The sequence below is a fragment of the Microtus pennsylvanicus genome, chromosome 13, assembly GCF_037038515.1.
Source record: "Microtus pennsylvanicus isolate mMicPen1 chromosome 13, mMicPen1.hap1, whole genome shotgun sequence".
NCBI lineage: Eukaryota > Metazoa > Chordata > Mammalia > Rodentia > Cricetidae > Microtus > Microtus pennsylvanicus.
The window spans coordinates 83,046,322-83,059,075 of record NC_134591.1 but is presented as its reverse complement, the minus strand read 5'-3'; the positions used below and the strand labels follow the sequence as shown (position 1 = coordinate 83,059,075).

General features: G+C 46.0%; 1 protein-coding gene across 1 annotated transcript in view; it reads right to left on the bottom strand.

Annotated features, from left to right (window-relative positions):
- Positions 1-6,490, bottom strand: part of Cfap74 (cilia and flagella associated protein 74) — a 56,334-nt gene extending 49,844 nt beyond the window's left edge. Inside the window, exon 1 of the mRNA XM_075946005.1 lies at positions 6,152-6,490. The gene's annotated coding sequence lies outside the window, so the exon portion shown is untranslated. The remainder of the gene's footprint in view (positions 1-6,151) is intronic.
- Positions 6,491-12,754: the final 6,264 nt, after the last annotated feature.

Sequence of the window (12,754 nt, the reverse complement as noted above, 5' to 3'; positions counted from 1 at the left end):
AACAAGACTCAAAATATAAAAAAGGACTTTCTCTCATATAACACACTAAGGAAATATATAAGCTATAGAACTAAGAAAAAGTATTCATAGCAGAAATATTTGGGTAAGTTTGTAAGGTATCAACAAGACAAAATTACATTTTTAAAAGGTCAAAGAGTTTTATGTTGCAGAGAAGACAGACAAGTGGTGAGCAGAGCCATCTGCTCGCACAGGCATACAACGACAATGATTTGGTGTGATGGAACGGCTGCCGCCAAGCCTGGTAACCTGAGTTCTGTCCCCAGCACCCATCAGAGTAAGAGGAAAGCTTAGAAGACTGGGGGGACAAATCAGTCACGTGTTCTATGAATACTGTGCTTGGCTCCCGATTCAAGCAGATAACCCTAAATGAAATTCTTGAGGTAATCCCTGAAAATTGGCAACAGGTGTTGGATTTTATTAAGAAATTACTGTTTGGGGACTGGAGAGATGGCTCAGAGGTTAAGAGCACTGACTGCTCTTCCAGAGGTCATGAGTTCAATTCCCAGCAACCACATGGTGGCTGTCAACCATCCATAATGAGATATGGCGCCCTCTTCTGGCCTGCATGTGTATATGCAGGCAGAACACTGTCGTTAATAAATAAATAATTTTTAAAAAAGATTTATTTATTTATTATGTATACAGTGTTCTGCCTGCATGTATCCCTGCAGGCCAAAAGAGGGCCTCAGATCTCATTACAATTGGTTGTGAGCCACCATGTGGTTGCTGGGAATTGAACTCAGGACCTCTGGAAGAGCAGTCAGTGCTCTTAACCTCTGAGCCATCTTTCCAGCCAAAATAAATAAATACATCTTTTTTGAAAAAGAAATAACTGTTTTGTTGGAGTTGATATAATTGTGTGGGTCGGCTAAAAGTAGAGGGGCACACTATGGTTTTCCAAGGGAAGGAGAACAGGACGGTTGTCTTTGCAATGTGTCAGCCCAAACGGCAGCAGGAACGCACAGCACTGGTGTGCTGCGGCTGGAATCTAGGCTCATGTTATCCTCTCCCTGTTCGTTTTAAGCTTTCAAGATTTGTTTATTTTTATTTATTCACTTGCTATTGTTATTATTTGTGTATGTGTGTGTGCGTGTATGCATGTGTGTGTGTGTGTGTGTGTGAACTCAAAGATGTCTGCAAAGGCCAGTAGAAGGTTTCAGATCTCCTGGAACTTGAGTTACAGGCGTTGTAAATGGCCCAATTTTGGCACTGGGAACTAAAATTCAGTTCTCTGCAAGAGCTACAAATGCCTTTAACAATTCAATCATCTCCTCAACCTCCTTCTCCTGACTTTTGTGATTATGGAATTTGCTGTAAGAAAAAATGCAAAAAGAATAAAATATAAACAAACAAATAAATAACTAGAACTCAGGTTCAGTCACTGGGGAGTTCCTGTAGTCAATAAGACAATTTTAGATTCCCTTAACTGCATCTAAGTCTCAACAGGTACATGTGTGCATACAGCAGGTGTGTACATGTATAGGTACATGTGTGCATACAGCAGGTGTGTACATGTGTATGTACATGTGTGCATACAGCAGGTGTGTACATGTGTATGTACATGTGTGCATACAGCAGGTGTGTACATGTATAGGTACATGTGTGCATACAGCAGGGGTGTGTACATGTGTAGGTACATGTGTGCATACAGCAGGTGTGTACATGTATAGGTACATGTGTGTATACAGCAGGTGTGTACATGTATAGGTACATGTGTGCATACAGAAGGTGTATACATGTATAGGTATATGTGTGCATACAACAATGGTGTGTACATGTATAGGTACATGTGTGCATACAGCAGGTGTGTACATGTGTATGTACATGTGTGCATAGAGCAGGTGTGTACATGTATAGGTACATGTGTGCATACAGCAGGGGTGTGTGCACGTATAGGTCCATGTGTGCATACAGCAGGTGTGTACATGTGTATGTACATGTGTGCATACAGCAGGTGTGTACATGTGTATGTACATGTGTGCATACAGCAGGTGTGTACATGTATAGGTACATGTGTGCATAGAGCAGGTGTGTACATGTATAGGTACATGTGTGCATACAGCAGGGGTGTGTACATGTGTAGGTACATGTGTGCATACAGCAGGTGTGTACATGTATAGGTACATGTGTGCATACAGCAGGTGTGTACATGTATAGGTACATGTGTGCATACAGCAGGGGTGTGTGCATGTATAGGTACATGTGTGCATACAGCAGGGGTGTGTACATGTATAGGTCCATGTGTGCATACAGCAGGTGTGTACATGTGTATGTACATGTGTGCATACAGCAGGTGTGTACATGTGTATGTACATGTGTGCATACAGCAGGTGTGTACATGTATAGGTACATGTGTGCATACAGCAGGGGTGTGTACATGTGTAGGTACATGTGTGCATACAGCAGGTGTGTACATGTATAGGTACATGTGTGCATACAGCAGGTGTGTACATGTATAGTACATGTGTGCATAGAGCAGGTGTGTACATGTATAGGTACATGTGTGCATACAGCAGGTGTGTACATGTATAGGTACATGTGTGCATAGAGCAGGTGTGTACATGTATAGGTACATGTGTGCATACAGCAGGGGTGTGTACATGTGTAGGTACATGTGTGCATACAGCAGGTGTGTACATGTGTAGGTACATGTGTGCATACAGCAGGTGTGTACATGTATAGGTACATGTGTGCATACAGCAGGTGTGTACATGTGTGCATACAGCAGGTGTGTACATGTGTATGTACATGTGTGCATACACAGCAGGGAACAATAAGTTAGAAACCTGCGCAGCGCATTTTAAATATCTGTAGAACAAGGAGCAACAGTGCTGAAGGAGCATGAGGGAGGAGTGTCCTACCAATATTCAGACGTATTATGAAGTTACAGAATTAGAATGTGCCATGGCAAAGACAAACAGACCTATAGAATCAGATAAGGGATCCAGAAACTGATTGTTAAAGATTGATGCCACTTAGTACAAAATCTCATTGCTCGCCAGCAGGACTGGGTGTTTTTTAGTGGGCATGCTCAGAAGCTGGACCCTTTCCTGGAATCTATAGGGATTAAAAGCTCATATGTGAAAAGTGAAACCATCACAGTGGCAGTGGCCAAGGTGGAGTCATGACCTTAAGGTTTCTAAATAAAACACCAAGGATATTAGCTATGAGAGAGAATGCTGGCAGATCCACCTATATTTTAATTTAAAACTTCTGATCAGATGACATCCCAAAGAGACTCAGAAAAGCTATGGGGGAGAAGATAACTACAATCCATAACTTAAAAGGTTTACCATCAAACCATGAAAAGGACCTACTGAGTTCATGCAGAATACACTGCCAGGAGAAACACAAGCCAAAGCTTTGTTATCAGGAGCTTCATAATAAGAGACATTCGGCTAATACATACGGCGACCATATCAGATTATCAGCGTGTCCAGCTGCACATTTGTTCTCCTAGTGTTATTAATAGGTTCTCTTTTGGATGATAAACTATCTCGTGATCATAACTTAAGAAAAGTTGTTCAACGTCATCCGTAATAAGGGAACTGCAACGTTACACTGAGCTATCATTACACAGACATCAGACTTGGGAGCATACAGGTCTAGCAGGTGCTGGTGACGACATGAAACATGAAGAGAATGATAAATCAACAGTGAACTGCATGGTGGAGCTTCGGATTAGATGTGAGGAGCTAGACATAGCACAGGGAAAAGAGAGCAAATCCTTTACTTTCTCCATTATTTTTAAATAAATTACTACATATTTTCTGTCTTAAAACAGCACAAATTTATCTCATTATTCTACAGGAGCAGTTCTCAACCTGTGGGCCTTGACCCCCCCCTCCCCCGTAGGGGGTTACATACAGATATCCTGCATATCAGACATTACAAGTTATTAACAGTGGCAAAATTAGTTATGAAGTAGCAATGAAGTAATTCTATGGTTGGGTGTCTTAGGTCTCACTGGGCATGACTTGAGCATATATGAGACCTTAAAGCCGGCCTCCACAGTGACACACCCAATCCAACAAGGCCATACTTCCCATTAGTGGGCATTTTCTTTCCGCTCACCACAGGGGGGCACTACAACGTGAGGAACTGCACTAAAGGGTTGAGAACCCACGGTCTGGAGCGCAGGGGTCTGAGTCTGTGTCATCTAAAACCATGGTGTCAGCGGGTATGTGCGGAATTACATCGACACAACCATTGCCATCTATACAGTGTTCTACCTCCCATGTATGCCTGAAGGCCAGAAGAGGGCACCAGATCTCACATGGTGAGCTACCATGTAGCTTCTAGGAAATGAACTCAGGACCTCTGGAAGAGCAGCCAGTGCTCTCAACCTCTGAGCCATCTCTTAAGTCATGATTATCATGATGTCCTCCAATTAGCCCTAGCTGTTTTTTTCTCAGCAAATCATAGATATAATTATGAGAGTAGTGGGTGGGATTGTATAGCAGATTCTGGCTTTGGAGAGCTCCCTGACTTCCCAATTTATTCTCTCTCTCTCTCTTCTTTTTCTTTTCTTTTCTTTCTTTCTTTTTTTTTTGGTGGCAGCATCTCATTACTGCCTTGAATTCATAATCCTCCTGTCTCAGCCTCCTGAAAGCTGGGATTATAATAGTATGCTGTTGTATCCAGCTTTGCTATTATCTTAAGATAATATCAAAGATAAATGGGCATTTACAGAAAGAATGAGTTTGCTTTTGTTCTAGTCCACAGAGATTCTCCTCTTTTTGCCCCCAGATTTTGACCCAGGCTGCAGGATTCCGTCTGGTCTAAGTGCCTCCTGTCCCCCAGCCCCGCGGCCCGACAGTAAGCTGCACTGGGCATCACCCTAGGTTTGTCTTTCTCTTCTTCACAGTCTCACAACACTTTGAGGCCAGTTCTGGAACAGCAGGACTGTGTTCCTTTTTGGAAGCCAGAGAGCGTGTGGTCTGTCTTCTTACCTCTTCACTATGGCGTGCAGTCCTCATCCTAACCTGTTCAAAGCTGCAGCGCCAGCTGAGCCAACCATGCTGGAGCCTTTGATGTCCTCTCTACACTCACATGACCTTTTAAGTGTAGCTGCATTGAATCCACTGAAATGACACCGGATAACTCCTCCATCTCAAAGGCAGCCAGGTGAACTACCCCAGTTCCTCTCATCCACAGAACATCCTGTTTTTACTGGTCCAGAGTATTGGAACATTGGACGTCTCTGAAGCCACTGGGCTGCCTACCTTAACTTCTGAAGCAAAGGGACACCCTCACTTCTCACATTAGTGTTCCAGGGTTGACATAACAAAACATCCCAACCTGGGTGCTTTACATAACAGAAATGTATCCTGACAGTCATGAAGTCAGAAATTTACGTTTGCTTCTAAGACATGGTTCCAGGCTGGGTGGTGGCGGCGCATGCCTTTAGTCCCAGCACTCGGGATGCAGAAGCAGGCGGATCTCTGTGAGTTAGAGGCCACCTGGTCTACAGAATGAGTTCCAGGACAGCTAGGGCTACACAGAGAAACCCCGCCTCGAAAAACCAGCCAACCAATGAACAAATACTTCTGTTCAAGAATAAGTTTCTAATCTAAAGATAAGCAAAGATGTGTGATTACACACAACTTAGAAATGAGGACCACGGGTCTGCGCATAGTTAACCGGGAGAGAGGGGTACTGTGTTATGGGTGAAGACGAGGTTCTACTTATTGGCTTGGGCAAGCTTTTGATATTTGCTTGATAGTCAGTACTCAAATTGTACACAAGAAGTTAGGCATGATTTGTCTGAAGAGAACATCCGTCAGTGAGTACCTGAGCATCCACGCATCACCTAGCTCAGTATCTGGCCCACAGCAGACATTCGGGGAGTATTTTGCTAAGCATCTTTACTAAGATAAAGGGATTATTTTATGCAGAACCAACCTAAAGAGGTCTATCCATTTCCAGCAAAAGGGTTCTGTATGGATGTGAGTCTTCCTCGCATCTCTCAGACTGGTACCTGGTCCTCTCCAGCAAGGTTTGACTATACCTCTTCATAAACTGTTGTAACCACGTGGCTCACAGCCGTGCGGCCACACAGAGAAGCCAGACACCCATGCCCCGCACATCCTCAAGGTAGCCCCCGGCAGATCGCGTCATCAGTACCCACCTCTCTTGTCAGTCCAGGAACGCCCCTCAGGATGAGACTTCAGCAAAGGTCCCCCAGGAATGGACTGTTGCCCAAACCCCTCCGCAATAACCCCGTATCAACAGCCCTTAAAGAATGGTCCCTGGAGACGACCCCTTAGCAACAGCCCCTCCCAGATGACCTCTTGGTAGTGGTTCCGCAGAAGGGTCCCTCCCCCCCCCTCACACACACACCGCAGAAGCAACTCCCGGCGACACTTCCTCTGCAGTGGCCCCGGAGGAACAGTTCCTTGACACTAGTCCCTCAGAAATGTCCCCTTAACGGACGGACGGCCGACTGCCTCTCAGCCACCGTGGGTCTGAGGCTGCGTCGTTTGGGCCCGCAGCTCCACGGCAACGGGAGGCTGCGCTGTTGCGGCGGGTAGGGCGGTGCTTGCGCTAAAAGAGCCTGCGCGCAGGCGTAGAGCGGCTGTGCTGGCTGTCCTGAGGGTTGAGTTGCAACTGACGGTTACCTAGACAATTCTCCTGGAGGCTGCGGCAAGTGCTTGGTGACTTGGCTAAGCCAGTTGAAACTTAGGTCAACTGCTAACTTAAAAAAAATAAAAACGTTTACATGAAAGTTGGAAACTCCGGCCTCTCTTTAAAAGTGAAAGATCGGCGGCGCCGCATGCTTTAATCTGAAAGACTGCTTTCCTAAATCCTGTGCAGTCTGCGTCCTGCCCTCTAGGTGGTGACATCTGACTCCTCTGTGTGACCCACAGGACCCTTGTGAGACTGTGTTTGGTCTTTTAGGTTGGTGTTGTCACCAATCTGGGCCCGAGATGGGCTCAACGGTGGATAGGACAGGACAGGAAAAGACATCGGGATGACTGGTAACTGCCTTAGTTTTATCTTGGAGATGAAGAACCTTCAGCTTCAGGAAGCTCTCAAAAAGTACTGTTGAAATCTCAGTGGAGACTTTGCTCTCTCTTTACTCTGGCCAGATAATTTTCCTCTCAAATTGTAAGCTTGAGGAATACAGCTGCAATACTGTATCAGTCAGTTGTAGGTGTGTGTGTGATGCTGGAGATTGAACCTAGATGTTATATGTCTGGAACATTGTTTATGGAAGCTGTATGTTCTAGTTTGTTTCTCGATTGCTATGCTAAAGCACTGACCCAAAGCAGCTTGGAGAAGACAGCCTATAGGCACCCCCTAGCTGTGGGAGTGTGTGATCTGAGCCTCTTTTTTCTGGGTTGCCCTTGATAAATGGATGAGCAGGGTTATGAGGCAGCCGCATTCACTGCTTCCTTGCCTCCAAAGGCTCACTCATTGAAGGCTTGGTCCTCAGGTGATGGATCCAATCGTTGCGAAGTGCTCAGATCATGAGGCTTCTAATTTAATCAATGAATTAATCCTGCCAGTTTGATGGCATTATTATATATGGAGGTGTCAGGAAATTAGCAGGTGGCAGTTAGTGGTAGGAATCCGGTCACTGGAAGAGTTACCCTGGAAAGATATAAATGTCCCCGACCCCTTCCATCACCTTTTCCGCTTTCTGGCGAGTATGGGGCAAGGAACTTTGTTTTGCTACACCCTGTTGTGACACATTCTGTCTCACTGTAGCCAGGAAACAAAGGAACAGCTGACATACGCTGAAACCTTTGAAAGATGGAGTCTTTCCAGCTGGGCTTGGTGACACAGACTTCTAATCTCAGGAGACTGAAGGAGATGTAAATTCAAGATCTGCTGGGCTTGACAAACATTTCGGGATAGTTCTGACCACTCACCAAGATCCGGTCTCAGAACACATAAGGCCTGTGAACACAGCTCAGTCATGTCGATTGCTGTTCATGCACAAGGTTCTCAATGCAACTCTCCTTACAGTAAAACAAGTTCATCAGAGTTGCCTCAAGTATCTGTTACAGGACAAAACCCTGGTGGGCACGTGCATAGGAGCCCCCTAGTGTCCCCCCCCCCCAGTGTATCCTCCTAGTGTCCCCCCCTAGTGTACACGCTGCTCCTCTGCTGGGTTGACCAAACCTGTCATGTATGTATATACCTCTCCCTTCTATTCAAATATGTCAGATGAGGATCGAGGAGTGGAGGCTTTCTCAGTCCAATTCTTTTTCCTAATCTTCCCAAGATGTGAGCACCTACTAAATTTCTCATATCCCTCATTCTGTACCACATCCGCTAACTGGAGAACACACGTTAACACACCTGGTGCCAAAAAAAAAAAAGCTGAGAAAGCTGGCTGTGGGGCATTTGGAAATGGTTTACCCGCTGCCCCGTTGGCAATGAGAAGCCCCGCTAGGTATCACGGGAATGCCTTGGATACGGGGGCAGCGCTGGTGTTGCTTTCCCTTTGCTCTTACTGTGAGCACTTAAAAGGGCACTCAGAACTTTAGCCGTTGAAAAAATATTTCACATTGTATCTGCAATGAGATACCTCTTCCTAGCTGTCCGTTGGTCCAGAGTAGAGATTTGCTATGTTAAGTGTTGGCGAGGAGGTGGAGCAACATGAAATCTCTCGCGTCGTAGAGGGAGCACTAAATGGCACAGCCACTTTGGAGAGCAGATCGGCAGTCTTTTAACAAATAAAGCATTTGTTCCCCTAAATCCTACATCTACATATTTATCCAAAATAAATAAAAACATATGTCCACTCAATGGCTTGTACTTGAGTGTTCAAAGCATTTTCACTCATGATAGCCTAAACTGGATACCCAAATGGCCATCAGCTGGTGAGAAGTTAAACAAACTAAAGAATATTCAGGGCAATGCAGTTAAGCAATAAAAATAACACCGATGGCCAGGCACGGTGGTGCACGCCTTAAATCCCAGCACCCAGGAGGAAAGGCAAGCAGCTTTCTGTGGGTTCACTACCAGCCTGATCCACATAGCAAGTTCCAGGCTTGCCAGGGCTACATGGTGAGGTTCTGTCGTCTCTCCCCACCCCCTAAATTCTGATGCATGCAGCAACAAATGTGTTGTTCCCAGCTCTGTGGTCACCTGAGGACTTTCAGGGGGCTTGAGGTTCACTTCCAAGCTTACTAGAAGAGGGGGACAGGATTTAGGTCCTGTATCTGGAGACTGGGGCCTATGTTCCTCCTGGCTATGAACATGTCAAAGCTGCTCTCACTTCCTGCTCTGCCATCTGCCAGCTTGCAACGAGAGGGGGGTCTTCATCAAAGAATGGAAACACCAGAGATGCCTGTAAGACTTAAGCCACTGGCTTTTATGACCAAATCTGATGATTCCTTATTACTCCAGGGATATTATACTTCACTGGCTCCAGATCACACAACCAGAAATGGGTTCTAAGAACCAGACGTAGGATAATTGGAAGCAACTACCTATACTAGTTTTTATACTGTGTGACTCCATTTAAAAACTATGAAAAAAAAAAGACAGAAATCCTACTTCAAGTGTTTTTGTTAGACAGGGTCTTGCTATGTAAACTAGACGGCCCAAAACATGCCAATGCAGGTTGTTCTTGAACTCCACTGCCTCAGTCTCCCGAGTGCTAGGCTGCAGGTATTCGCCACCATGCCTAGCTAGTAAACCTTCGATTTCTCTGACCTCAGCAGCCATAATCAAAGAATCCAGCTCCAGAAGACAGGCCAATGGAAACCCTTCCTCACAAGGTGTCCCTGGGCAGCTGCAGAAGCCCCAGAACGATCCTGTATATTAAGCCTGGTGTTGGATCTTCCTAGCAGCCATTTTTAGGAGTTTTGTGGCATAGACTCAATCCCCTCATAGCTAGTATAGAGCTTTTCTCACTTGATTGACAGCTCTTTTGTTAGAAATGTTAATTTGTGCCTAACATTTTCTATCATGCGAAAGACTTCAAAATGTCACTTTGAAAACAAACTTTGAGAATAGAATTCGGACTTCTCTACATTGTATTCAAGTAAAGGATCTCTTTGATGCCTGTCTGGCTCCAGGCAGACACAAATGTGCTAAATTTTTCTGGTAGCCCTTTTGTGGTGCTTGGGATTGACATCACTAAGGACATGTCAATGAAACCCTTTTCTGAGTGGTCAGAGGACTGCACGCTTGCTTTGCATCGACTGTGGAGTTGATTCTGCTCCAAGTATTTTGTATGTGATCCTTTCTGCCAAGTTTCTCCTGCTCATCCACATGAGCAACTCTAGCTGAAAATCACAGGATTAATAATTGCACTCTAGGCTCAGTAAAATCCTATTTGTATCTCTGTCATTTTCTCTCTTTAGTGTGTTCTCCCAGGAACATAACAAAGCAAGTTCACAAATGTATCAGGCAAGGGGTTTAAATTTAGCCAATGCAGCTTCCTCTTGCAGGGTGTGTGACTCACCTCTACCCCCTGGGGCCAACCTGCTGCCTGGCACTGCAATCGTGGGCTTAGGCCAGCTCCCCTGCCCAAGCCTCACTCTTGTTCCCTCCCTTCCCATGTGCTGGGTGCACTGGCAAAGCAATCATGCAAACCTACGGCAACAAATACTGCAGGTCAGTCCTATGATTGTCGAGCTCCCCAGAAGACCATGCCTCTGTGGCTTTTTCAGAGCCACGTAGGGCCTTTCTATCCGTGGATAAACTGAACAGGTGACTCCTCCTGGGGCTGCTTCAGGAGGCAGGATTTTTAACCTTCAGGCATCCTGTTTGGTTCCATTAGGGGAGGGCAATATGCCTCCCTGCCCAGAACTCATTGCCTTGGTTATCCAACCAAGGGTTCTGAATAGATTCTACCTGATTAATGCCAAATAAGTAGTAATGGAGGGGTATTAGTGGGTCTTGTTTCTCTGACAAAATACCTGACAAGGGCAACCTAGAGATGGTTTTAGTTTAGCTCACAATGTAAAGGCACAGGACATCATGGTGGGGAAAGCGTGGCGGGGAAAGCGGCTCTAACTGCGATGTCAGGAGCGAGGCAGCTGGTCACACTGCACCTGCCTGCAGTCAGGAAGCCGAGAGAGATGCTGGCTTCTGTCACTCAGCCTACGGAATGGTGCCACGGACCTGCAGGCTGAGTCTTGCCTTTGCAGTCAAACCGTTCTGAAAATAACTGCATAGAGACTCCCAAAGGTGCCTCTCCTCGGTGACTCCTAATCTAATCAAGTTGACGGTGAAAATGAATCATGGATGCAGGCACCTGAGGAGTGAATAGTGATGGAGGATCAGATGAGTAGACATGAAGCCCCCCCAGTTCTTTCTCACTATTGTTCTAAAAAAAAAAGATTTATTTGCTTTCATTTTCTGTATATGGATGTTTGCATTCTTGTGTATTTGTGCACTCCATACATGCCTGGCTGGGCTACGGATCCCCAGAACTAGATGATTGTGAGCTGTTTTGTAGGCGCTGGGAGTCAAGCCCAACTCCCCTGCAAGAGTAGCAACCGCTTTTAACCACCAAGCAGCTCAGTCCCACTTCACTACTGTTCTCGGGGTAGCAGGTCCCTAATCCATACTCTGAGTGCACCAAGACTAGAAGAGGGGCTTCTTGACGTGCTTGGAGAAGAGCACACACCTCAGAGAAGGGCAGCTGCTCTGTGATAGGGGCCTTGTGGGGTAGACAGTGAGTGGGGCTCACACCTGTCTGTAACTAACTCCAGGGCTTCTGAAACTTTGACACACACATTCAGGTAGATAGGACAACAACGAACACAAAATAAAAAATAGATTCTTTTTTAAAGGAGCTCCTCCAACATTTTGTAGTCAAAAGAATCAAAATGGAAAATATGTCTAGGGAAGAGGACACTAATTGGTTGTCCAAATACCCAATGATCACGCCTGCAAACAAAACACAAGTAACATTACACAGACTGAGCAGGTTATGTCAGGGATCTATATGTATACACATACACATGTTTGCATGTAACAACAGCTAATGACACAGAGGCCATGAACTTGAGAGAGAGGAAAGAGGAGTATATGTGAGAGATTGAGGGGAGAAAAGGAGAGGGGAGGATGATAGAATTATATTATAATTTCAAAAGTAAAAGGGGTAATTTTTAAAAATGGAGGATGTGCTTCTGCTTCCCTACGGAGGATCAATGTCAGCATTGTCAGTAGGATCTGTCCTAATTGGTGTGGCCAGGTGTGGCCAGGTGTGGCCAGGTGAGATGGGGCCTGACCATCCCAGACTCAGGTATTAGAATCCTCTCTTGTCAAGGAGGGTTTTTACCACAGCTCAGAGAGATAGCCAATAGTGCCAACAGCTCTCTCCGTCGTGGAGGAGGTCGTCTAGGTGTGTGTGTGTGTGTGTGTGTGTGTGTGTGTGTGTGTGTGTGTGTGTGTGTGTGTATGGTGCGGGGAGGGGAGGCAGATGCTGTTTCCTCATAGAGGACATGATGGTTTCAGGGACGCCCCTTGCCTAGGCAAACCAGGGCACAAACCGCCCAAACAAGTGCCGCCTCAGGGATGAGGTTTTGCACTACCTGTCCAACGAAGTCCGCACAGGTCTTGTGGCCCCTCATTGCTTGTGCTCCTGGCAGACACGTGGAGGAACCTGTTTGTTGACAGCAAGGGTAGCATTCGGAGAGTCTGGGGCGCCTGACTCCTAGCGGGCAATGGAGTGGACAGGGAGAGCACGCGAGGCTTAGAGAGTGCAATGGAGCGACTACGGGGTGTTTTGGGGCGCGCAGGAGCCTCCAGGGTGAGGCGG